Source organism: Pristis pectinata, chromosome 2, assembly GCF_009764475.1.
Source record: "Pristis pectinata isolate sPriPec2 chromosome 2, sPriPec2.1.pri, whole genome shotgun sequence".
NCBI classification, from domain to species: Eukaryota; Metazoa; Chordata; class Chondrichthyes; order Rhinopristiformes; family Pristidae; genus Pristis; species Pristis pectinata.
Window position 1 is genome coordinate 35,858,034 of NC_067406.1, and position 24,253 is coordinate 35,882,286.

A 24,253-nucleotide genomic window follows, 5' to 3' on the forward strand; every position below is an offset into this window, starting at 1 on the left:
AGTAAGGTTGTGTGACATTGGATAAACTTTTTGTTCTCCAATTCCTTCTTTCTTTCTGTGAGAAGTTTCTTAAGTATAGCTGTGCAAGGCCAATCCCATGTCTGCAGCAGATCAGTCCGATGTTTCACTTAATTTGAAAGTTTGAGCAAACCCAGTCCTCAAAGAGAAATGCCCCAGCTACTCTTCTCATAACCTGCTACAACTGAAGTAACTCCAGAGGAATTGGAACTGAAAGGGAACACAGCTGCAGGCATTAACTAATCAAGGAACAGGAAAGCAAACAGATTGTCTGCATTGATGGTATATATGCAATTTTTTGACTATGGCAAAGACTATCTTGAAGAATATTGGGCAAATGTTTCAAAAACTGTAGGCATGAGAGCTAAATCTTTGTTTGAGTGGTTTTGAAAAAATGGATCTCATATTCTTGCATAACTGGGCTCATATTCTTGCATAATGCATATTTTTGCATAACTACTTGTATCAGTAGCTGGAAAAGGGCTCTCCTCTTCTTCCTCAGCCTGCAACAGACCATTGGTTTTCTGCTCTCTATGCTGGCCTGGAGACATTTTTCCTTCTTTCAACTACATTCAAGTACAACAACTACTACAAGTACAAAATGCTGCAGCAGGTGGCCCATCGTGACCACATTGCAAAACTCCTTTGATCTATCGACACTGTGTATTATGTACTTTCAGAATGTCACATATTTCTTCTATAATGATTCAAGCCATAATTTTATGACAGTTTTGGTACCATCATGAACCAGATAGTATTGGTGCTCACCTCAGATACTACAATAGGAAAAGAGGATCATCATGCAATGCTCTAGGATAAAAAAAGACAAGGAATAAGAGCAGGAGTAATCTGTGTGATAATGCAGGCATGGTAGTGTAGCGGTTAGCGTCACACTATTACAGCACCAGCGACCCGGGTTCAATTCCAACCATTGTCTGTAAGGAGTTTATATGTTCTCCCCATGTCTGCATGGGTTTCCTCTGGGTGCCCCAGTTTCCTCCCTCAATCCAAAAGATGTATGGGTTAGGAAGTTGTGGGCATGCTACATTGACGCTGGAAGCACGGCGAGACTTGCGGCTGCCCACAGAACACTCTGCGCAAAAGATGCATTTCATTGTGTGTTTCGATGTATGTGTGACTGATAAAGATATCTTATCTTAACTGATGTAATCTTGGCCTCAATTCCACTTTTCAGCCTGTTTCCCATAATATTTGATTTCCTCTTCAGACAAAATCTTGATCCTGAATGTATTCATTGATTTAAACTCCACAGCTCTCCAGGGGAAAGAAGTCTAAAAGAATTCCAATGAATTCTCAATTAAAGGGGTCACCCAGATATCTTTTGTCAAATGCAGATAGTGATGGTATTGGTATTGGTTTATTTTTGTCACTTGTACCGAGGTACAGTGAAAAACTTGTCTTGCAAACCGATCGTACAGATCAATTCATTAAACAGTGCAGTTACATTGGGTTAGTACAGAGTGCATTGAGGTAGTACAGAGTGCATTGATGTAGTACAGGTAAAAACAGGAACAGTACAGAGTAAAGTGTCACAGCTACAGAGAAAGTGCAGTGCAATAAGGTGCAAGGTCACAACAAGGTAGATCGTGGGGTCAGAGTCCATCTCATCGTATAAGGGAACTGTTCAATAGTCTTATCACAGTGGGGTAGAAGCTGTCCTTAAGCCTGGTGGTACGTGCCCGCAGGCACCTGTATCTTCTACCCGATGGAAGAGGAGAGGAGAAAGAATGTCCCGGGTGGGTGGGGTCTTTGATTATGCTGGTTGCTTCACCAAGACAACGAGAAGTAAAGGCAGAGTCCAAGGAGGGGAGGCTGGTGTCCGTGATGCACTGGGCTGTGTCCACAACTCTCTGCAGTTTCTTGCGGTCCTGGGCAGAGCAATTGCCATGCCAAACCGTGATACATCCAGATAGAATGCTTTCTATAGTGCATCGGTAAAAGATGGTGAGAGTCAAAGGGGACAAACCGAATTTCTTTAGCCTCCTGAGGAAGAAGAGGTGCTGATGAGCTTTCTTGGACATGGCATCTATGTGATTTGACCAGGACAGGCTGTTGGTGATGTTCACACCCAGGAACTTGAAGCTCTCAACCCTCTCGACCTCAGCACCGTTGACATAGACAGGTGCATGTACACCGCCCCCTTTCCTGAAGTCAATGACCAGCTCTTTAGTTTTGTTGACATTGAGGGAAAGGTTGTTGTCATGACACCATTCCACTAAGCTCTCTATCTCCTTTGTGTACTCCGACTCATCGCTGTTTGTTAGAAAGTCAAGAATCCAGTTACAGAGGGAGGTGTTGAGTCCTAGGTCTCGGAGTTTGGTGAAAAGTTTGCTTGGGACTATTATATTGAAGGCAGAGCTGTGGTCAATAAACAATAGTCTAACGTAGGTGTCTTTACTGTCCAGATGCTCCAGAGCTGAGTGTAGGACCAGGGAGATGGCGTCCACTGTGGACCTGTTTTGGCAATTGGCAAATTGCAGTGGGTCAAGATTGTCTGGTAGGCTGGAGTTGATGCGTGCCATGACCAACCTCTCAAAGCACTTCATGATGGTGAATGTCAGAGCCACTGGTCGGTAGTCATTGAGGCATGTTACCTTGCTTTTCTTCAGTACCGGGATGATAGTGGTCTTCTTAAAACAGGTGGGAACCTGAGATTGAAGCAGGGAGAGGTTAAGTATCTCCACAAATACTTCTGACAGCTGATCAGCACAAGATCTGAGCATATGGCCAGGGACACCATCTGGGCCAGATGCTTTCCTCGTGTTCACTCTCCGGAAGACTGATCTTATGTCCTCAATGGTGATCACAGGTTCAGTTGCATTGGAGGCTGTCAGGGTGGGTGGTGACAATCCACTTCCCATCTGTTTTAAATGTGCATAGAATGCATTAAGTTGATGCCCTTAAATTGAAATAATTCAGACCTTTTCTTGAATACCAGGAATGAGTTTGATGTTTGTGAATACTTGTATCATAATGTAAAACTATTTCCTATCGAGGAAGTTGTTTGCATCGTCAATAGAGCTTTGCTGGTGATTTGGAAGTATTCAACAATATTGATGATACAGTGGTATGCTGGCCAGTTCAAGCATACAGTTCACTAAAGCTGAATCAATTTACAATCAATGGCTGATGTTATTCCTTCCTCAGAAGCAGCCTAAAATGATCCTGAAACACAGGAGTCCAAAGCATTGGCAAATTTTATAGACACTGGCAAACCAGGTTACATGGTCGACCAGCCAACGGTTCTGTGCTGAAGTGGTGGTTAGCTGCAGTGTGCACATAGCATGTTTCTCATCTACATGTCTGCACAACACCACAGAGCACATGAATGGAAAATGTTGGAGGTCAGATGCAGGAACTCCTGACCACTTGTGCCCCCAGCCTTAGCACTGAGATCAGAGGTGTTCCGAAAGTAATGAACTGAGGGGCTGGAAACATGTTGTATCTGGCTGGCACATCTGGTGCGACTCTGTTTATTTGAATGAGTTCCCCAACCTTTGTGGTAAGGTTAAGCAAAACTAACTGGCTTGTTTTATTTACTTTAATAATTTTATTTTGAATCTATATGTTGAATGTATTTAAGTGAATATACAATAATTTAACTTTTTTATTATTTAAATGTATTTTGACTTTTTGTAAGTGTCTCTGGTCATCATATGAAAAGGTCTTCTGACTCTGCAAGTTGTCAGAAAGCCATCAGGGTAGTCCATAGTTGGCTCTTAGTTAACGTCACCAGGCTATGTGTAGGCTGTCCTGCCTCACAGATAAGCCACAGCAATGGGGTCTTGAGCTGACTGGACGCAGCGTGGCTGAAAAAGTTCAGTGCAACCACAGGCACTCTGTAGGAAGTGAGTGAGAGGTGTGGGCTGGGTTGAGTACGATCAGGCCAATGCGTCTGATGAGAGGTGGCATGTTGTATGTAATTATGTAAGTGGGTCACATGTCCAGGTGATATAATTATGTCATCATCAGAGATTAATAGATTTCTGGTTATTAAGGGAATCAAGGGATATGGGGATAGTCCATGAAATGAAGCTGAGTAGAACATCAGAACACAATCTTGATGAATAGCTTACAAGGCCAGTTGTCCTCGTCCTGTTCCTTTTTCTTATCTTCTTATGTGTGATGTAAACAGACATGTTAATTGTTATTAGTCTGCAATGAAATGTCTTTGTTCTGAAGCTACTGGAGATTATTACAGATGTCTACCAGCACTGGAAGACTGGCTATCAGACCACAACCACCCTTCCCCACCTTCAACTGGCGCCAGTCCCTCGTTCTCCAGTACAGAGATGACTGTACTGGTGCTGTCTCCTGAGCTTGTACAGAACTCAGCTGCTTCATCATCTTTGTTGCCAAATACAGTCCTGCCCTCACTTTCACATGGTTCATCTCTGCCTCTTCCCTTCCCTTCCCTTTCTTGATTTCTCTAGCTCCATTTTCCAGACTCACATGGTTATTTCCTCCCACTCTGTTTTCCATAAGGACTCCATTCCATTCTCCTAGTCCCTCCATCACTGCCGTATCTGTTCTGAAGATGAGATTAGTGCTGCTGAGATATCTTCCTTTTTTCTCAACGAAGACTTCCCCAACATTATAGTTTACAGGCGTCTCAACTGGATCTGTTCCACTTCCCCCCAGCCTCCACATTCAGTGGATCATCTTCTGCAATTTTTGCCACTTTCAATCAAATGAGAGCACCAGGCACATCTTCCACTTTTTATAAGATAAGGTATCTTTATTAGTCACATGTACATCGAAACACACAGTGAAATGCATCTTTTTGCATAGAGTGTTCTGGGGGCAGCCTGCAAGTGTCGCCACGCTTCCGGCGCCAACATAGCGTGCCCACAACTTCCTAACCGATACGCCTTTGGAATGTGGGTGGAAACTGGAGCACCTGGAGGAAACCAATGCAGACACGGGGAGAATACACAAAGTCCTTACAGACAGCAGTGGGAATTGAACCTGGGTCACTGGCACTGTAATAGCGTTACGCTAACTGCTACACTATTCCAAAGGGCTGTTCTGTCTTTGACTCCCTGGTTCAGTCTTCCATCTCCACTAACATTCACTCCCATTTCTTTGATAGCTTTCTGTGCTACCAACACTTGCCCTTTTATCTCTTTCTTTCCTATATACCAGTCCCATTTGCAAATGCTCCTCCCAGGTGAAGCGGTGATTTACTTGTATTTCTTTCAATTTAATATATTCCATTTGGTGTTCATGATTTGGTCTCCTCTATTTAAGACACTCTTGGATAGACACATGAATGATAGAGAAATAGGGGGCTATGTGGGAGGGAAGTGTTAGATAGATCTTAGAGCGGGATAAAGTGTTGGCACAACATTGTGGGCCGAAGGGCCTGTACTGTGCTGGAATGTTCGATATTCTATGTTCCTCTACACTGGAACATCAAAGTGCAGGTTGGATGAATGCTTTACTGAACACCACTGTTCAGTCTGCAAAGGCGACCTTCAGCTTCCAATTGCCTGTTACTTTAATTCCTCATCCTACTCCCATTCTGAGCTCTCTGTCTTTGACTTTTTATACTCTTCCAGCAAAGCCCAATGTAAGTCTTAGGAACAGCCTCAGATTTTCCAACTAGAGATGTTAAAGTTACCTGGTTTAATAATTTATGAATTGCATCATTATTTAAACACATATAGTCATGGCAAAAATAAGGGGATTTTTAAATCCTAACCAGTTATTGATTGTGGAAATACTCTGGAGAGCTTTCTCATCCTCCGATCAAAAAGATGACCTGTGCTTGAGGACACGAATGCCTATTTAATTTTCATGAAGTTTTGTTGCCTCAGATATTTCTCCTCTTTATCTTAAAAATGATTATCATACACATTATGAAAGTGATAGTATTTGAACAGAAGTTCTGTCAAGCACATGACAATTTAAAGCACAGTGCTGGAGGTTTAAACAATGAATGTTACAACTTTCATATTTTGATATATTGTAAAACCCATTTCTACAACACCTTATTGAGGATATTATCAAGCTTCACCTTTAATGTTGTATCTTTGCAGATGAAAATTAAACTCTCCTGATAGCTTAAGATCAACCAAACAATTAGAAATTTTTGGCAGAATTCTTAATACTATGCATGTTTCTTTTTCCTTTGTTTGAACACAGTGCCCGAGGGTCGGCTCTGAACCAGCATACGTTTCCATTCCTTAAACTAACATCTAAATCTGACACTACTCAGCTGCTTCTCTTTTCCAGCTTTGAAGATTTGTGTACATTATCTCGAGCCATCAAAAGACCTTCTTTGCATTTTTCTAACATGGATTCCCACATCTAAATAATATATGGTCACAATTTGACTTTGTTCTACCAATTCCTAATTTCTTTTTTTCACTTTGTACGCGCCAGCTCGCCTCTTTCCTTACTGAAGCGTGTTCTAACTCTTGTTGTAAATATGTGTAACCATGCTCATTGGGCACTTCATCCAAGTGACCGTTCTTTACATGTCTGAGATGTGAATGTCAGCAGGCTATTCAATTATACTGGTATCACTGCTGAGCATGAAAAAATTGGAAAGGAAAAGATGATAGAAAAAAAATGTCAAACTTGCATAATTCCAAATCATCCATTATATGTAATGGAATGACTTGTGTAAGCTAAGAAAGTGAACTATACTGACTGTCAACTGGTTCAGTAAAATAATTAATCTCTGTAAAATCTTTTAATCTCTAAAATTATTCATTCCCTCAGTCAAACTAAGTGAGCATGAGAAAATTGCCTTTTCCTGCTTTGTTGTAATGCTAACATTGGAGTGTAAATCCAGAGCTCAGTTCCTCACTTGGTGGCAATGGGAATATTAATAGAGCTCCTAGCCTATTAGTTGCCTGGCCATCCAAAGCAGGCTGTGGCAGGACGAAAGAGCTTTGCTTTAGGGTTTTGACCATCTTGGTGAAGTTGTTGAAGTTCAGATAATAAAACATGAGAACATAGAAATAAGAAGACACAAGAGATTGCAGATGCTGGAATCTGGAGCAACAAACAATCTGTTGGAGGAACTCTGCGGGTTGAGCAGCATCTGTGGAAGGAAAGGAATTGTCGATGTTTTGACTCAAAACCTCAACAATTCCTTTCCTCCCACAGATGCTGCTTGACCCCTTGAGTTCCTCCAGCAGATTGTTTGTTGCTGAACACAGAAATAAGAATTGACCATTTCTGCCATTTTCTGCCATTTAATGAGGTCATAGCTAATGTGCATTTTAACTGCATCCACTTGCCCGGTTTCCATATTTCTTAATGTTATTAACTATAAAAATATCTACTAGTCTCAGTTTTTAAATTTTCACTTGATTTAGTCTTGGAAACATTCTGGGGGAAAGAGTTGCAGATCTCCACTAAGTTCTTTCCTTAATGTATCCAGTATGGGTGAAGTAGAAATGGGATATGTCCTTCTGCCTCATGCTCTGTTTCCTGGCACACCACTTCCATGGTCTTCATCCTTCTTGCAGTGAATTGCATAAAGCTCCTCTGTTGCACTAAATGTAACTATGGATTAATACTAGCATAGTGAAAGTTGGTAGTAACTCCTTCATGTAGTAACACGACTTTATGACTCAGGCACACATAAAACTCAGACATGGCAAGTAAGCACGTTTTGTGCAGGTTATGCTGAACTACAATAATTTTAAACAAACAGGCACAGCTAAAACCGTTGACCAGCAACTACATGCAAACATGTTTCAAAAAAAGATGCTCCAGGTGATTTTTCCAACCACTTCTATCTTAAGGTTTCCAGTGAAACTATCCTTAATATAGGTTAGGTTGGGCTGGAGGATTGTAACTAATTCTAGGATCCCAATTTAGAAGGGATGTCAAGGCCTTATAAGGATGCAGGGTAATTTTGCTGAAACAATACAAAATAAAGGATGAAAGATTTCAGTTATGTAGGGAGACAAAGAAATGGGTTGTTTTTTCTAGAACAGAAAGGGTCAAGGTTGGGTTTGATAAAAGTATTCAAAATGTTAAATTGCTTTAATTGAGTAAATAATAGTAAGTTGTCTACAGTGGCAGAAAGGTTGGTAACCAGAGTGCACAGATTTAAAGTAACAGAGTTAGTGCCAGAGGAATTTGGTTTTTACATAATGAGTTACTAAGATCTGAGTGCACGGCCTAAAAGAGAAGAGATGGTAGTTTCAATAATGGCTTTCAAAAGGGAACTTGATAAATTCTTGAAAAAGAAAGAAAATGCTTGGCTAGTGAGGAAGAAGAAGGGAATGTAACTCATTAGCATAGATGGAGCTTTTGTAGTATATAATTCTGTGATGCAATGTTCAGCATGCATGTAAATGAGTCCCAGGAGAACATAGGATGTTGGGACAAATGAAATCAAAGCAGTAGGCTCTCACTTCTGATAAGCCAAGAGACTTTGTTATCTTAGGACACTTCCAACCTGCAAGGCTTTCGTCCAAAGATTTTAGATGAATTTTGACTGTAAGTATTAGAGATGAAAGTATCATGCCTAAATAACTCTGTGTCTCTTGTAGAAAATTTGGATTTTAAAGTAAGATTTGGGGCATTTTTAATAATTAATTCCCTCTACAAGTAGAGGTATAATGGATGTCTATATGTTATATAGTTCAGTCCTGAAAAGGAATGATCATCAAGTTGTATATCAAAACATTTGCAAGCTATATTTATAAATCCCTGAAGCATTGGTATCTTAATCTCATACACATCCAGCTCAATGCATGATTAAAATTTCTGCAGGAAATACCAAAGCTGGGATATCAGGTAATTTCAAGTCTAAAAGGGCAAGGTTTCTTAAATGGCTTTTGGGCATGTAATTTTGGGCCCATTGCCTAAGTATTGTTAATAGCAGAGATCCAATTAAACTATGCAAATTTAAATATTCTTGTGTCCCCTACCAATTGTGAAATCCGTCCTTGTAATGTCAACTGAGTGTTGCCAGGCTTGCCTGTACAAGGTACACACCCTATGATTGAGGGCCCTGTCAATACTCATTTGTAGACTTACACGCAATGAATTGCCACTTCAGTGTCTAACTCTTCCTGCCTTTTTGGCTGATGTTTATTTTTAATATTTTCCAATCTAATGGGATCATATCTGTTTGTTTGTTTTTTCCAGATCTGGCATGCTAGATCCCTTGTCCTGATCCCTCTGCCCTCACCAAAAAAACCCTCATTTTTCAGCTGTCTTTTCCTCACTAAAATCCTCATCAAGCCATTGCTTCCCAAACCCATGCCCATATTTCCTGCAATTCCATGATGTTTAAAATAGCATCCTGGCTGTATATAAGAAAAGGCACAAAAAAGTGTAATAACATTACTTTTATTGGCTTATAGGGTAAAGTGTCTTTCCTGACTGCACAAAAAGAAAATGGGCTGCCGTAACCATCACCATCACCCCTCACCCTTTTATTAAATGAGTTGCCCATTTGACTCAATAATCTGGTCCTGCACCTGCAGATTCATCTGCAGAAATTGCAAATATTTCCATGTTGGATATCTGAATGCTGAGTGGATTTTTCTCCCCTACCTTTGCAACTCTGAGGGCACAATATTTCTTTTTTTAACTTTGAGGGCACAATATTTCTTCTCAAAGTAAGCCCTTACTTGCTGAAGGTTTTGGCAGGCATTCAGACGTCCGTTTGCTAGCTGCAGCATTAATGCTAATGAAATACTGTCCTTGAAAGAGACCGTGTCTTCCACCAGCACTACTGGACAGGCAGCCAAAGATTTTTACTTGGCCATTCGACAGTTAAAATCTACACCAAAGTGGCCTTTCAGTGTATCACTAAAGTGGCAATTCATTGTGTGTAAATCTGGACAGTGAGTATTGACAGGGTCCTCAATCATGGGGAGTGTGTCCTGTACAGCCAAGCCTGACCCTGTCTCCGTTGACATCCGTGCATGAGCACCTCCAGCAGAAATCACTGGTTAGCAATCAGGATTCGGAAATCAGGGTCATTTTTCACATTCTTAACCCATAGCATCTAACACAAATTGTATTATCTCTCACTGTCCAGCTGGTGATTACAAATGCATAGATAGTGAGCTATTCCTTAGCTTAGATATTAAACATTTTTTATTTGATCCACTAGAGTTAAAACAACAAAATATTGTACTTTTTTAACAACATTTCCAATTTAAACCAAAAGTATCTTCACTTTTCTTCTTTCAATTGAGGTGCACTTGTTGGGGTAAAATACCCCAGGCCCCACTGCACTTAGAACATGTCACCCTTCTGCATGTCTGTGTCCATGCAGTAGGGATGTCTTTCATTTTCACATCCACTGCACAGTGCTTTGCACTCTGAGAAATTAAATCTAAAGTTTGAGGATTCATTAAACTGACAGGGTCAAATTCTCTCTGTGCTTCTTTTTATGGAAAATCACTGTTTCAAGGATGGGATCCATTCTTGAATTGTTAATAGACTGTCTCAACTTTCATGAGCAGCCAAAGACAAATACGTGCCATGTTATTGCCAGGCTATTCATGTGGAAGATGTTACAATTAGTCTCTGCTCGGTCCTTGCATTTTCTAACAATGCATAAGAAATCCCTGAATTTGAGAATTATCTCTACTGAGGTTCATAGATGAACCCTGAAGGGACTCAGTAATCGGATTCTAGGGCTATAGCTCTATCCACAGAAATTGCTTGTATTTCCATGTAGGGGAGCCCCTTGCTGACAAAGGTTTCTTTCCTGTCCCCTTTTACACACTTTTTGTCATTTAGTGCAAGGAAATTTCCTTTGAATCAGGGTTGACTTGGAGCATAGAACATAGTGCAGCACAGAAAGAGGCCCTTTGGCTCACCATGTCTGTGCCAAGCATGATGCCAATCTAAACTAATCCTAACTGCCTGCACATGGTCTGCATCCCTCTAGTCCCTGCCTGTTCATGTGTTTCTCTAAATGCCTTTTAAACTTTGCTATTGCATCTGCTTCTATCTCCTCATCTGGCAGCACATTCCAGGCACCCACCACTCTCTATGTAAAATACTTGCCTTGCAAGTCTCTTTTAAACTTTCTCCCTTCCACCTTAAACCTATGCCCTCTGGTATTTGACATTTCCACTCTTGGAAAAAGACTCTGATTACCTACACTATCAATGTCTCATGATGTTATATACTTCTATCAGGTCACCCCTCAGACTCTGACGCTCCAGGGAAAACAATCCAAATTAGTCCAACCTCTCCACTTTAATCCAGGCAACATCCTGGTGAACCTCTTCTGCACCGTCTACAAAGCCTCCACATCCTTCCTATAAAGTGCAGACCAGAAATGCAAGCAATACTCCAAAAGTAGCCTAACCAGAGTTTTATACACCCGCAGCATGACTTGCCAACTTTTATCCCCAATACCTATGAAGGCAAGCATACCATATGCTTCATGATGGTTTTCATTCCATTGGGACTGGTTAGGAGCCAACTCTTCCTAGCTAATTCTGTCTATGTCTGTTTTCTTGAGATATGCCTTCAGTGACTTCCAGAGTTTCTTCAGATGACAGGCATTACAGAGGTACAGGTTTTGGCAAGAGAACAGGTATTAATATATTGGTCTTCTCGCATAATGTGGAGTATTTTCCAGAGGCATCAATGGTGGTACCACTCCAGACACATTAGATGAGAGAACACTGTTTGAAAAAAGAAAGCAGGAACTTGTCCTGACATTCTTCTTCCTAGTTCCTTGGTAATGCACAAATTGTGAATATCAGCTTATATTGTAAATGAGTTTATTGTATCCCATTTTTGACTTGCTCTTCATTGAGGCGGCTTTAAACAAGGCAAGTAAAATAAAGACCTGAATATGATTAAAAACAATATTACTGTAAAATGGCTTGAAAATCTGATCTGATAGGTAACTTTATTGGCATTTCAAGGGTTTTGTTTAATACTGCACATGTCCATCAATGTGGAACACAGTATAAGCTAGAAAGAAAATATACCTCTACAGTTCTGATGAATGATGACCTTTCAGATACTGCTTTATTCCAATTATTGTCCTTTCCTTGGCTATAATCTAATGATTCTAATCTATCTTTCACTTTTTCTTCTTATTACTGCTATTCATTCATGCCTTACACTTCAAATTTCTCATCTATCTTATATTATTATTTCGTGCTGATCTAGTCAGCTTGAACATATTTACACTGAGCTCTTTGTACAGACCTTCCAATACCTGTCTATTTGAAACCAGCTTTATACCACAAGTTTATTGTCAAAAAAATTCTAAAGCAATGATCATCTAAAGCTAATAGTACTATGATACATGTTATTATTGCCCCTGGCAATACCTGCTTGTTTCCAGGGATATTTGTATTAACCCATTAACAAATCACAATGGGGGAAGGCATGCATATGTCATTAATAGTTGCAATGGCACAAACACATTAAATAATGATGCATTCATAATTTTGTTCCTGCTTTCTCAGCTTGAATCACATTTTAAAATATTTCTGACTTTCTAACTTATAATGTAATGAATACAATCTCCATCACAAGCTTAAAGCCCATGAACTGGCATTCCAAATCAGATTGAATGCAGCATTGCCACAGATACCATGACTCAGATGTGACTTTAAACAAGGTCCTGAAACAATGGCTCTGGTTTCCTTATTTACTTACAACATAGGAAGAGGCCATTTTGGCCTGTCAAGTCTATGCCTGTTTACAGAGCAATCCCATTCTGTCACACTGATTTCCCTGCAATCTTTACCCCACATTTGGTATTAATGATCCACAAAGCTTTTTGAAAAAGGGTATGGATTTCTTTCAGATTATGTCCTGAAGCAAAATCAGACTAACTGACCAGGATCAATTGACTATGATATTCTACAATATTCTCCCTGTCATAGCATGCAAGGTGGTAGCCTGGTGCATTATGTATCTTGCTTTTGAGGTACTTTTGAGAGATATAATGAGATGGCACATAAATAAGAATCTTCAGTTTTCAAAATTTTCTTCTTCCATTTTCCCACCCCTTATTACTGTTAGTGTGCTTTTCCGCCGACTGCTGACTTGCATTGGTTCCTGGTCCAGGAATGCCTTCAAGTTGTAATGTTTGAATCTATTCATGGCCAGTTCCCTTCCAGCTTCTGTAACTCCCTCCAGCCTTTCAACCCCTTGAGAACCAAGGCTACTTTGTTATATCCACCTTCCTTCACCAAGCTGCTGGTGGCGATGACTCAAGCTGTCTGAACATTTTGTTTTCTATGCAAAAGAGTCTATGTAAATGCAACAGTTATTATATATTTCTACATTTTAATTTTCTCTTATCTATGATCATGAACTGGAGATTTAACACACATGATTTAATTCTGATCTGCACTCTACCACAACCAATAACTCTGATTATATTTGGGATTATGCTGTGACAATAACTCCCTGATGTCGAGATCCTCAGTTAATGATACTGTGGTAACAATGAAGTATCTTGCCTAATATATCATAGAATTTGTCTAATTTTTCTGCTGTTGTACGTTACTGCATTTAAGGGTTGGAGACCAATTTTCCGAGGAAAGAATCGTGGTACGACTTATATTAAAAATATGACCTTTAAGCATAATACAACTCTCAAGGGGTTTAAATTACCATAGCAACCAGAGGACGGGGAAGGCATGTTAGAGGTGGGGGATGGATAGTGCGAGGTTTGTGGATGTGCAGTAAAGCAAAATGAATCAGTTTGTGAAATGCTTTTTCCAAGCCATTTTGAACTGAAGTGTTAAGAGTCGGTTGGCATTTCTTAGACACTGTTTTGCACCTCAGGTGTCAAATGACATAGTAGTTAGGTTATCTTATACAGATACTTGGACTATTGATTGACACATGATTTCGAGTCTTTCCACAGTAGCTGCGGAATTTAAATTCAGATACTTTTAAGTCAATATCTGGAGTTGGAAGGCACAATGCCTATGGAGCTATTAGATTGTCATAAATCACATTTAATTCACTAATGTTCTTTACATGGTGGCCCCTGTCCCTCTGAAATGGCCCAGAAAGACTGTCAATTCAGGGGCAATTAGGGATGAATAATAAATGCTGGCATTGCCTATGAAGTCCACATCCCTTGATTAACTAAATGAAAAAAAAATCTGCTGAGAATATTTTGATAGGGTAGATTGTAAATCATTTCCTGTGCTGTTAGAAGGAGACACAACCCATTTTAATGATGGGCCACATTTAAGTTGGCATGGTGCCCGCATATCTTAAGGATGGATATGAAGCTTTATACTTTAGGGATGGGGGTGCAGGAAATTTGCTGGTAAAAGGGGGGCAGCTGTGCCAGCGGGATAGATGGGATGATTTGGAGCAGAAGGGAGGAATGAAATGAAAACCTGCCAAATAAACACATTTGTCTTCTTGCAGTGCTGGCTTCCTGTGATCCGCTTGACTGAAACTGATTCCAGCTGTTTTCTGTTCTGTTGTGGACAAGAAAATTAAATCACCTGGGGTGAGGGAGGATGAAAATGAAGGACCTCTAAACAAGATTAAAAGCTTGAGGTTTTTCTTAGCCTATCTTATTCTGGATTATTAGTCCAACTGGAGGCATCAAAAATCTAATCCAGATGGACTGTGAAAGATCAGATACAAATAGTGATGGAAGATTAAATCCAGGGTCCCTTCGCCAGCATTAAATTTTGCATTAATCTGTCTTGTTTGCTAATGTCTACCTTCGAAAGAGGAAATTGTCAGTCACATAATTCTGGTAAATCCACAGTTATTACTGTTCACTTATCCCATTTAATTTTCAATTAAGCTATTTGATAATTTATTGCCTGAACCATAGTGTATTGAAAAAAAATTATTACCTTTTATTGTTGGGACAGATCATAGGAGGGCATGTGATATAAGCAACAATCTAGTGTGCCGATGTGAGATTTTTACTTTGACTCTTGATCTTCCTATTAGTTGTCTAGATATTGGGCAATTAAAGGCACAATCTACGTTAGGAGAAGCAATGGATCATCCATGGGTGTGGTACCTTTTAATTTGAAGATACTGTATGCCTTATTTACCAGAGTACTGTTGTGTCTTAAATTATAAGCTAAACTACATGGTCATACCAAAACAGATGAATCATCTATATGATAAAATGAGTAAAACATCTAATGGAATACTCGATTTTGTAGCTTAAGGACTGGAATACAAGAAGTCGAGTTTATGACATACTTATATAAAGCCCTGGTTAGACCTTACCTGTGAGCAGTTCTGGCAGTTCTGGACACTGTAAGGAGAACATGGTGGTCCTGGAAAATTTACTGGAATGGCATCTGGACTCCAAGTGTTATATAATGAAAAGTGATTACACAGCCTAGGGCTTTATATATATAAAATATGTGTCATGTGCTCTGCTTCTTCAGAAGATTGGGAGATAACTTAAATTTGCAGGAATTGATAGGATGAAACTACTATCTTCTGCTGGAGAGTTTATGGATAGGGAAATTAGTTTAAAATTAGTGTTGAACATTCCAGGAGTGAAATTAGGAAGTTGAAGGCTCCCATTTGAGCCTATGAAATAGAGGCACAGAACATAAATGATATTCAAACTTTTTAAATAGCAGTATAGTTACATATTGTGGCTAGTTCCAGGTATAACAGTTCAGGAAAGACATATTGCCGAGAAATTCATCTCCCATCTGTAGAGATAAACACACTGTATTGCAGCAACAGTATGCTGCTTTCTGCCTCGAAGTTTTTTTCAAATATAATGTAGCTTGTTGTTTCTAACAAGGAATGAATTTTCAAGCAATGAAGGGTTAGAAAGAGTACAAAGGATGTTCTTTTTTTGCATTATTACAAGAGATTATCGGGTTATGTATGTCAGTGTAGTTCATGAGTCTGGTGCTCACACATCATCCACACATTTACCCAAATAACAATATTAATCATACTTCAAAAAACAATTAATTGAATTCAAGCAGTTATCATCAAATGTAGATATCACTTTACTTGGTTGCATACAAGTGCTTAGTGGAAGTAAAGGCAGAATCCTTTAGGGATTAATATACGTTAAATGAGTGTACATCAAACTTCCTGATAATTTCACATCCCCAACAAATAATAGTTTATTTAACCTTATTGCTTCAATGCATTAAACAATAAAAATGAAAAAAAGTTTAATTGACAATAAAAAGGAACTTGTTCATGCATATGAAAATATATTAACCTTCCCAGAACTGTGCCTTCTTTTTATTCCAGTGATAAACAACACCAGAGAGTTCAGTGGCAAATATAAAATCTGGGCTGCTTTAAGCGTGATTTTTTTTAAAAACAAACACATAATTTAAATAGTGTTATGGAGGTGGTACAACAGTTGTTTATAAGTCTTATGGTTTCAGATATAAATTTTGACTCAGGGGAAGATTCTGCTGCAATACGTGTTTCATTATTCGTGAATTAAGGAAGGTAACGGTAGGTGTCCTGCCTGGGGTGAAACTTACAATCTGTCTGCTGCTGATTAGTTTCAGAGGTCTGGCTTAGCTGCCCATGTCTTCAGTTGGGTACGTCTAAGCTGCAAAGGAATCCTTCAGTTCTGCTTGATTCGCTTTACCAGCTGGAGGCTCACAAAAGCAGAGGGGAAAAAAATTGACATTGCAATAAAGCAAATCAATAAAACATGGAATGTTGCTCAACTGTGGTTTCTGTTTCTGTTTATTTTACAATCAACTGTTGCTAAGTTTCACTCTGGATTTGCTTTCTCTATTTTTTTTGTTTGTGTGGGATTATTGCCCAGCAATTGGATTTCAACTTTTTTTTGGTGCGCTAAACAAGTGCTGTATATAGTGCTGATGCCCAATCAAATGCCCCATGAAAAACTGTGATTTTTGCCAAATGAAACATCTCTGTGATAGCTTGCACCCAAGACCATGTGCTAAAACAGAACTCATGCAGTTCCTGAAAGGGTCAGGGAACAGCTTTGATTGGACGCAGCTTTGGACAATTTTATGCACACCAGTCCGATAAGGTCACCAGTTCTTAAAGGCAAACTACCTGTGGCTGCCAGAAGCCAGAAGCCAGAAGCACACATTATGGCTGTTATGAAGGAAAGAGAAACCACAGGGGAAATCGAGAAAAATCTTCTATTTAGTGAAGGAGACCTGGCCTTTTCATAAAGGAGGTAAAGCTCAGGAGGGACCTATCCTTTGGTGGGGTCAGAGGGTGTTTGGGACTAGCTGAGAATGACATGGCAAGAAGTGGCTCAAATGGTCTCCTCCAGGTTTTAGAATTTCTACTTATTCAAGCAGCACAGTGTGGTCTCTGGTGCTGACTATATGGAGTTTGCATGTCCTCCCCAAGACTGCGTGGGTTTCCCTGGGGTACTCCAGTTTCCTCTCCCAACCCAAAGATGTGCTGGTCAACAGGTTAATTGGCTACTGTAAATCACCCCTCATAAGGGAGGTGGGTGATAGGTGAATTTGGATGGAGGTGTGAAAGAGAATAGGATTACAAAGAAATTATTGGTAAATGGGATTGATGAAAGTGCAGGAATAAATTTTGTTCCTCACAAGATGTATCAGCGTGAGCTTCACACCACTGAAAACAGTTATTGCAACCATTTCAGCAAATAGATCAGGATTCATTCATTGATCTGTTATGATCAGTGCAGGTGTGCCTGCAAAAGAGGATGTGAGAGTTCATGGCATGTCATCTGGGGTCTTGCAGCAGATCACTAATGTACTGTGTCGGTGCTAAGGATTGAAGGGTGGTGAAGGTCACTTTGTCTGAGCTGGGATCTATGATTTTTCCGGCTCCTTATGAAAAATAGCTCTCCATCAGAGGGTTTATTACGGCCTGTCAAGTCCATGCTCATCTGCTGGCTGATGAGACTGGTGGTGTGGTGCTAGGACTTGGTACCCTTCATTCTTATCCTCTTGCTCTTGCAGTTCATCAGCCTGTGCCTCATGTACCTCAGGCTCTGTCCTGTGTGTTGTTCTTCCTTGGCACTGTTGAGAGTAAGGATTGCTAAAGTCATGCGATATATAGCACACCAATAGTGAAATCTCCACATCTGCTGGCTGTATACTGCAAGACGATCTTTGACTGATGCAGGCAGCATGACCTCACTTAGGGAAGATCAATGGTGTTTCTCACAGTGATCTTGGTAGTTGTGTGGCTTTCCTTGCTGCAGCACTCAGACTACGAAGCAATATGAGAAGCCAGGGAAATAGAGGGTGCTGATGAAAGGCCATTGACCTGAAGTGTTTCTCTCTTCACAGATGCTGCCTGACCTGGTGAATATTTCCAGCATCTTCAGCTTTTACACCAGAGTATGGTGTCTGCGCTCTGCAGATCTACTCATTACTTTTACTATAATCGTTTTACTCTTTTAAAATTAAATTCTATGTACCTCTATGCACTGGGTAATGAATTGATCTGTATGAATGGTATGCAAGACAAGTTTTTCACTGTACATTGGTACAAGTGACAATAATAAACCAATACCAATACCAATAGAGGTTGCCTTGATCCCCAGGGTCCCATTTACCCAGGCAATATTCAATATGGGAAAGATCCAGCAGTTCTGTCTCCCTTGGTATGAACACATCTGCTTTCCAGAATCATGGCATTTGCCCATTCACCATGAAGATGATCTGTGACCTCTTCAACACTGAGAACATTTTCTTGTGTTGAAAAGGTGTGAGTTATTAGTGAGAGACCTTATTGGCACCAAAATGTTGTCAATGGCTATCTTCTCTCAAGAGAAGCCAGTAATGCCGGCAAATCCCAGTGCCTGAGTATTATCTTAACACTAAATAAAGGGAAATGTATGAGGAAATACCATTGTAACACTGAGAATCTGAAGTGAGAATCAGCAGAATTGAATATTGGGGGAGAATATGAAAACATATAAGATGGAGGAAGATGAACATAGAACTTTGAACATTACAACACAGTACAGGCCCTTTGGCCCATGATGTTGTGCCGACATTTTATCCTGCTCTAAGATCTATTTAACCCTTCCCTCCCACATAGCCCACCATCCTTCTGTCATTCATGTTGCTATCTAAGAGTTTCTTAAATGTCCCTAATGTATCTGCCTCCACCACCTCAGCCAGCAGTGCATTCCACGTACCCACCACTCACTGTGTAAAAAACTTACCTTTGACATCCCCCCTATACCTTCCTCCAATCAAATTAAAATTATGCCCCCTCATGTTAGCCATTTTCACCCTGGGAAACAATCTCTGACTTTTCGCTGGATCTATGCCTCATCGTCTTGTACACCTCTATCAAGTCACCTCTCATCCTCCTTCTCTCCAAAGAAAAAAGCCCTAGCTCGCTCAACCTATCCTCATAAGACATGCTCTCCAATCCAGGCAACTTCATTGATGACTTAATGAAGAATGCCCAAGATGCCACCTAGGCATCACTGAAGTTAACGTATATGAACTCATCTGTCAGGGAGGAGGGGAGTGACTGCTGATGCAGCAGTGGGCAGCACATTGTGAGACTTTGCAGAAATTTTCTGGAAAGATTCTGTGATAAGGAGTTCAAGGTGACTTACCATGAACGTGAGACTAGACATGAGATCTTGGTTGAAGGTCTTCTCGCTTTATAAGTCGCTGTAATGACAGCAGAGAAAATCTGCATCTGTAACCCAGAACAAAAAGCAAATGAAAGGGAAAGCAAAAAATGCAGATAGTGGATTTCTCAAATGAAAACGGAAAAGAATTTGGAAGAATTTTTATGTTGGGCAATCTGCAGAGAGAGAGAGAATTAGTGTTAACATTTCAGTTTGATGATCTTTCATCAGAACCTTGAATATGCTGTTCATCAGAAAGATCCAGGCAGAATGCAGTGTTTCTGAAGACTCTCTGGGTGTAGTCTCCTTGCAGATAGGTACATCTTTGCCATCTTTGCCTCATGCCCCGTGGTTCCCTATCCATCCTGAGTAGCTAACAACTGCCATATCTAGCCCTCCACTCAAGGATTGCTGTGATTGGTGACACCCCTGAGACACCCAGTGAATGAATATTTTAGCACTTAAATGTGAACTTTGAAATGTTCAGCAGCTACCCTGTTAAGTTTCCCAATGGTAACAGAATGTCCCTTTAAATAAATACAAATGCAACAAGATAGTATTATGATCTCCAAACTGTAGTGTGAATGTTCAAGAAGATTATAGGTTGCAATCAAAAGCTCCAATAAATTTGGGGAAGGAAGGAAATATGTATTGCCTGACTAGTGACGTCAAGTGTGCAATCAATACTGTGCAAATTTCAGGCAGGAGAAAGCGAATTGTACAAGAAATGCCCTGGCCAATTTCACCTGGAAATGATTAGTAGGATAATCTAACCTGGGTTCAATTCCTTTTCTACGCAATTAAATTTCTATGCATTAAAGTGTGAGGTATTGCATTTTGGGATGTCAAATGCAAGAGGAAATTATACAGTGAATGACAGCACCCATAGGAGCATTGATGTACTGAGGATACTAGGGTGTAAGTCCATAGCTCCCTGAAAGTATCAACACAAGTGGACAGGGTGGTAAAGCAAGTATATGGTAGGCTTGTTTTCATTGATCGGGGCATTCATTAGGAAAGTCAGGATGTCATGTTGCAGCTGTATAAAACTTTGGTTAGGCCACATTTGTCTACACTTCTCTGTCTGCACTTCTCGCTGCCTTGGTAAAGCAGATAACATAATCAAAGACCCCTCCCACCCTGGACATTCTCTCTTCTCCCCTCTCCCATTGGGCAGAAGATACAAAAGCCTGAAAGTATGTACCACCAAGCTCAAGGATTCTATCTCACTATTTAAGACTATTGAATGGCCCCCTAGTATGATAAGATGGACTCTTGACTACACAATCTACCTCATTATGGCCTTACACCTTATTGTCTGCCTGCACTGCGCTTTCTCTGTAACTGTAACACTTTATTCTGCATTCTGTTATTGTTTTCCCTTGTACTATCTCAATGCACTGTTGTAAAGAAATAATCTGTATAGATGGCACGCAAAACAAAGCTTTTCACTGTACCTCAGTACATATGACAATAATAAACCAATTTACCAATTTGGAGTATTGTGTACAGTTCTGGTTGCCACATTACAGGAAGGATGTGGAGGTTTTGGAGAGAGTTAATAAGAGGTTCACAGGATGTTGTCTGGATTGTTGAGTATTCGCTATAAGGAGAGGTTGGACAAACTTGGATTGTTTTGTCCAGAGCATTGGAGACTGAGGTGCAAGCTGATAGAAGTATCTAAAATTATGAGTGGCATAGATAGGGTAGACAGGCAGGGTGGAAGTGTCAAAAACTATAAGACGTCCATTTAAAGTGAGAGGGGGACAGTTTAAAGAAGACGTACAAAACCTGTTTTTTGCACAGAGAGTGCTAGGTGCCTGGAACGTGCTGCCAGGGGAAGTGGTGGAAACAGATACAATAGCAATGTTTAAGAGACATTTAGATAGACACATGAACAGGCATGAGATAGGGGGATACAGACCACGTGCAGGAAGATGGGATTAGATAGATTGGCATCATGTGGTTGCAGACATGGATAGCTGAAGTGCCTGCTACTGTACTGTTCTATGTTTTATGTTCTAAAACAGGCACAAATGAATCCCATTTTAAAGCTCAGTTTCTTAAATTCCCCAGATACTTTGATGGGATTTGAACTCATCTCCAAGTCACTGTTCCAATAACGTCACCACTTCCACCTTCAACTGCTTTATCAATGACTTGTCATAAGATCAGATATAGGATTATTCACCAATATTTGCACAGTTTTTAGCATTCATAATTACAATGATGAAACAGTCCATCACCATGTGCAGTGTTGGATTCGTAGTCTCAAATTCTGATTTGCTATTCTAGTGCTGCACTGATGTACTCTGTACATTTACCAATCACATGCATAATTTCAGTTAGATAAAAATATCATAGCATCCTAGGAGACTTAAATAAGATTGCAGAGAGACCTATGAATAAAGTAACACAAAATATTCATCAAATATTCAGAGTAATTAAATGGAATTAAGCAGAAATAATAGAATGGAAGTATGACTTTACCATTGGGGTATAGTGGCCAATTAATATTTTTTTCAAAATAATTAACTTTGTTGTGTGGGTTAATTAGAAATAAAATTAGTCTCCTTATCTAATTACTTACATATTCAATTATCATCCTCCATGTTGTATTTTTCATGTAATCCCCCACTATTTAATTCTGCTGATTTTCACTCCATTTTTCAACTTTGCAAGGTTATTTCCCTAAATACTGGCCTTTCTATTTATCCATTACATTATATTAAGAATCACCACAACCATTTATTTATGTTATATACCAAGCTTACATGACATTTGGTGTTTTAATCCAGAGACCTAGACAATGAATGCAGGGGCTTCAGTTCAAATCTCACCAAGGATCCACTGTAAAAACAGTCTTTAGTACTTTAAAAAGCCATTATCCAAAAGGGCGCATATGTCCCCACCACGTTCACACAATTTCCCAGTTTTTCTCCAAAGGACCTATTTTTGACATGCAAGACCCCCTTTTGATGTCTTTCTAATATTCAATACCTTCAACAATGCAGCACTGAAATGTCGATCTGGGTTACGTGTTTAAGTCTCTAAAGTGAAACTGACTTGGAAGTCACAGAACTAACATTGAATCAATTTAATTCTAGCTAACAAATCCATCGAGCTAATTTACTTGCACCATACATGTTCGCTTTTTGCAGGTTGTACATGGGATTGACCTCCTGGCAATTTAAATCTTTCACTTCTGATACTCAGCTTTCAGGAAAAGACAAATCATAACAGGAAAACTCATCCTGGAAGAGGCTCCTGTAATTTACATTGTCTCATTGGTTTGTGGAAATGAATGTGAAAAGCTCCTATGAAAGAGCAGGGAATGTGGAATTAACAGGCTTTGACCCCAGATTAAAGTTTACAGTAGCCTTTTCCTGCTCTTTTTATTGCATTCTAGTCATCCACTCACTGATATGCAGTGAAGCACACATTCACTCATTCATTCCCCTGGGAGCTACATCAAAAGATAAAGACATTGTGAATGTCCCAAATGTTTTATTTCTAGGCATGCCACAGGAAGCTAGTTGGGGAGTAACATAACAAAGCAAGTCAAATTCACACAGCAAGCTGAGTTTCTTACTCTAAACCTAAAAGCACCAGCTCAGACATTCTGAAATGTCCACTACAGGACATTAGATAATACACAGAGCAAAATTGAGTGCAAATAGGTAGCAGTGATAGAGGAAGAGCAGGTGGCCAAAGTTAATTTTAAAAAATCTTCTCTTAAATCTGCACCATGACAATTTTCAATGAATAGGTATAAGTTGGGACATCAAGCTAACTTGAGAATTTTGACAAAGCATTAATTTATTTCTTCTCTCCGTACTTCTGACTGACCTGCTGTGCGTTTCTGACATTTTCACTTTCTGTTTTTGTTATTGGATTAATTTTCTGTTGCTTTGCTTCTGTCTGAGCATGATTGCTGTGCTTGGCAGTCTGGATGAAAACCAATGAGAAACTGAGAGGATGTTCATGGAAAATAAACCTGAAGCAAGTTACTTCCATTAATAACATCAAACCTTTTGAAGGATTTGTAAAGGGTGCCTACTTCAATTAAAGCTCCACTTCCCAAAAACAACATGTACTATTTAGAAAGTACATGGAGTGGTTTTGTATTTTAGACTGATTTATTAGTTTATACACTGACATTGCAAGCAATAGAAATCTCTCTGTATTTCTGTTACTTTGGAGGTGAAACAAATCAGTTTGCACGAAGGCTACATTTATCACTATATTAACTTCACCAAACTCCATATATGAATTGGGGATGATCTTATTTCAGCACACCCGAGAAAGATACATTTAAACCTAGAAATTGGATTATGACTGGCATTTACCTAGAATAGATCATTGCCAGAGATCGTGTCTGGATGAAATCATATCAGTCACAAAATTTGAATGGACTTTTCCATTTACTGTTTATGTTAATACACTTAATGTTTTCCTGAATTAGGTACCAAATGACATCATTAATCATGTAATGCCCATTTTTGTCCACACTGATGGAAAATGAAGTTCAAGGTTACACTCTAAGATTGTCATAAAACAGATTCAGTAGAACAAGGAGCACATCACTCTGGCTTGTTGCTTTTCTCATTCTGCTGACACTGGGAGGCCTGAATGGCAGCATCAGGTGCAGCTGCAGGCTGTTCAATTGTCTACCAGAGTCCATGATAGAGTGCT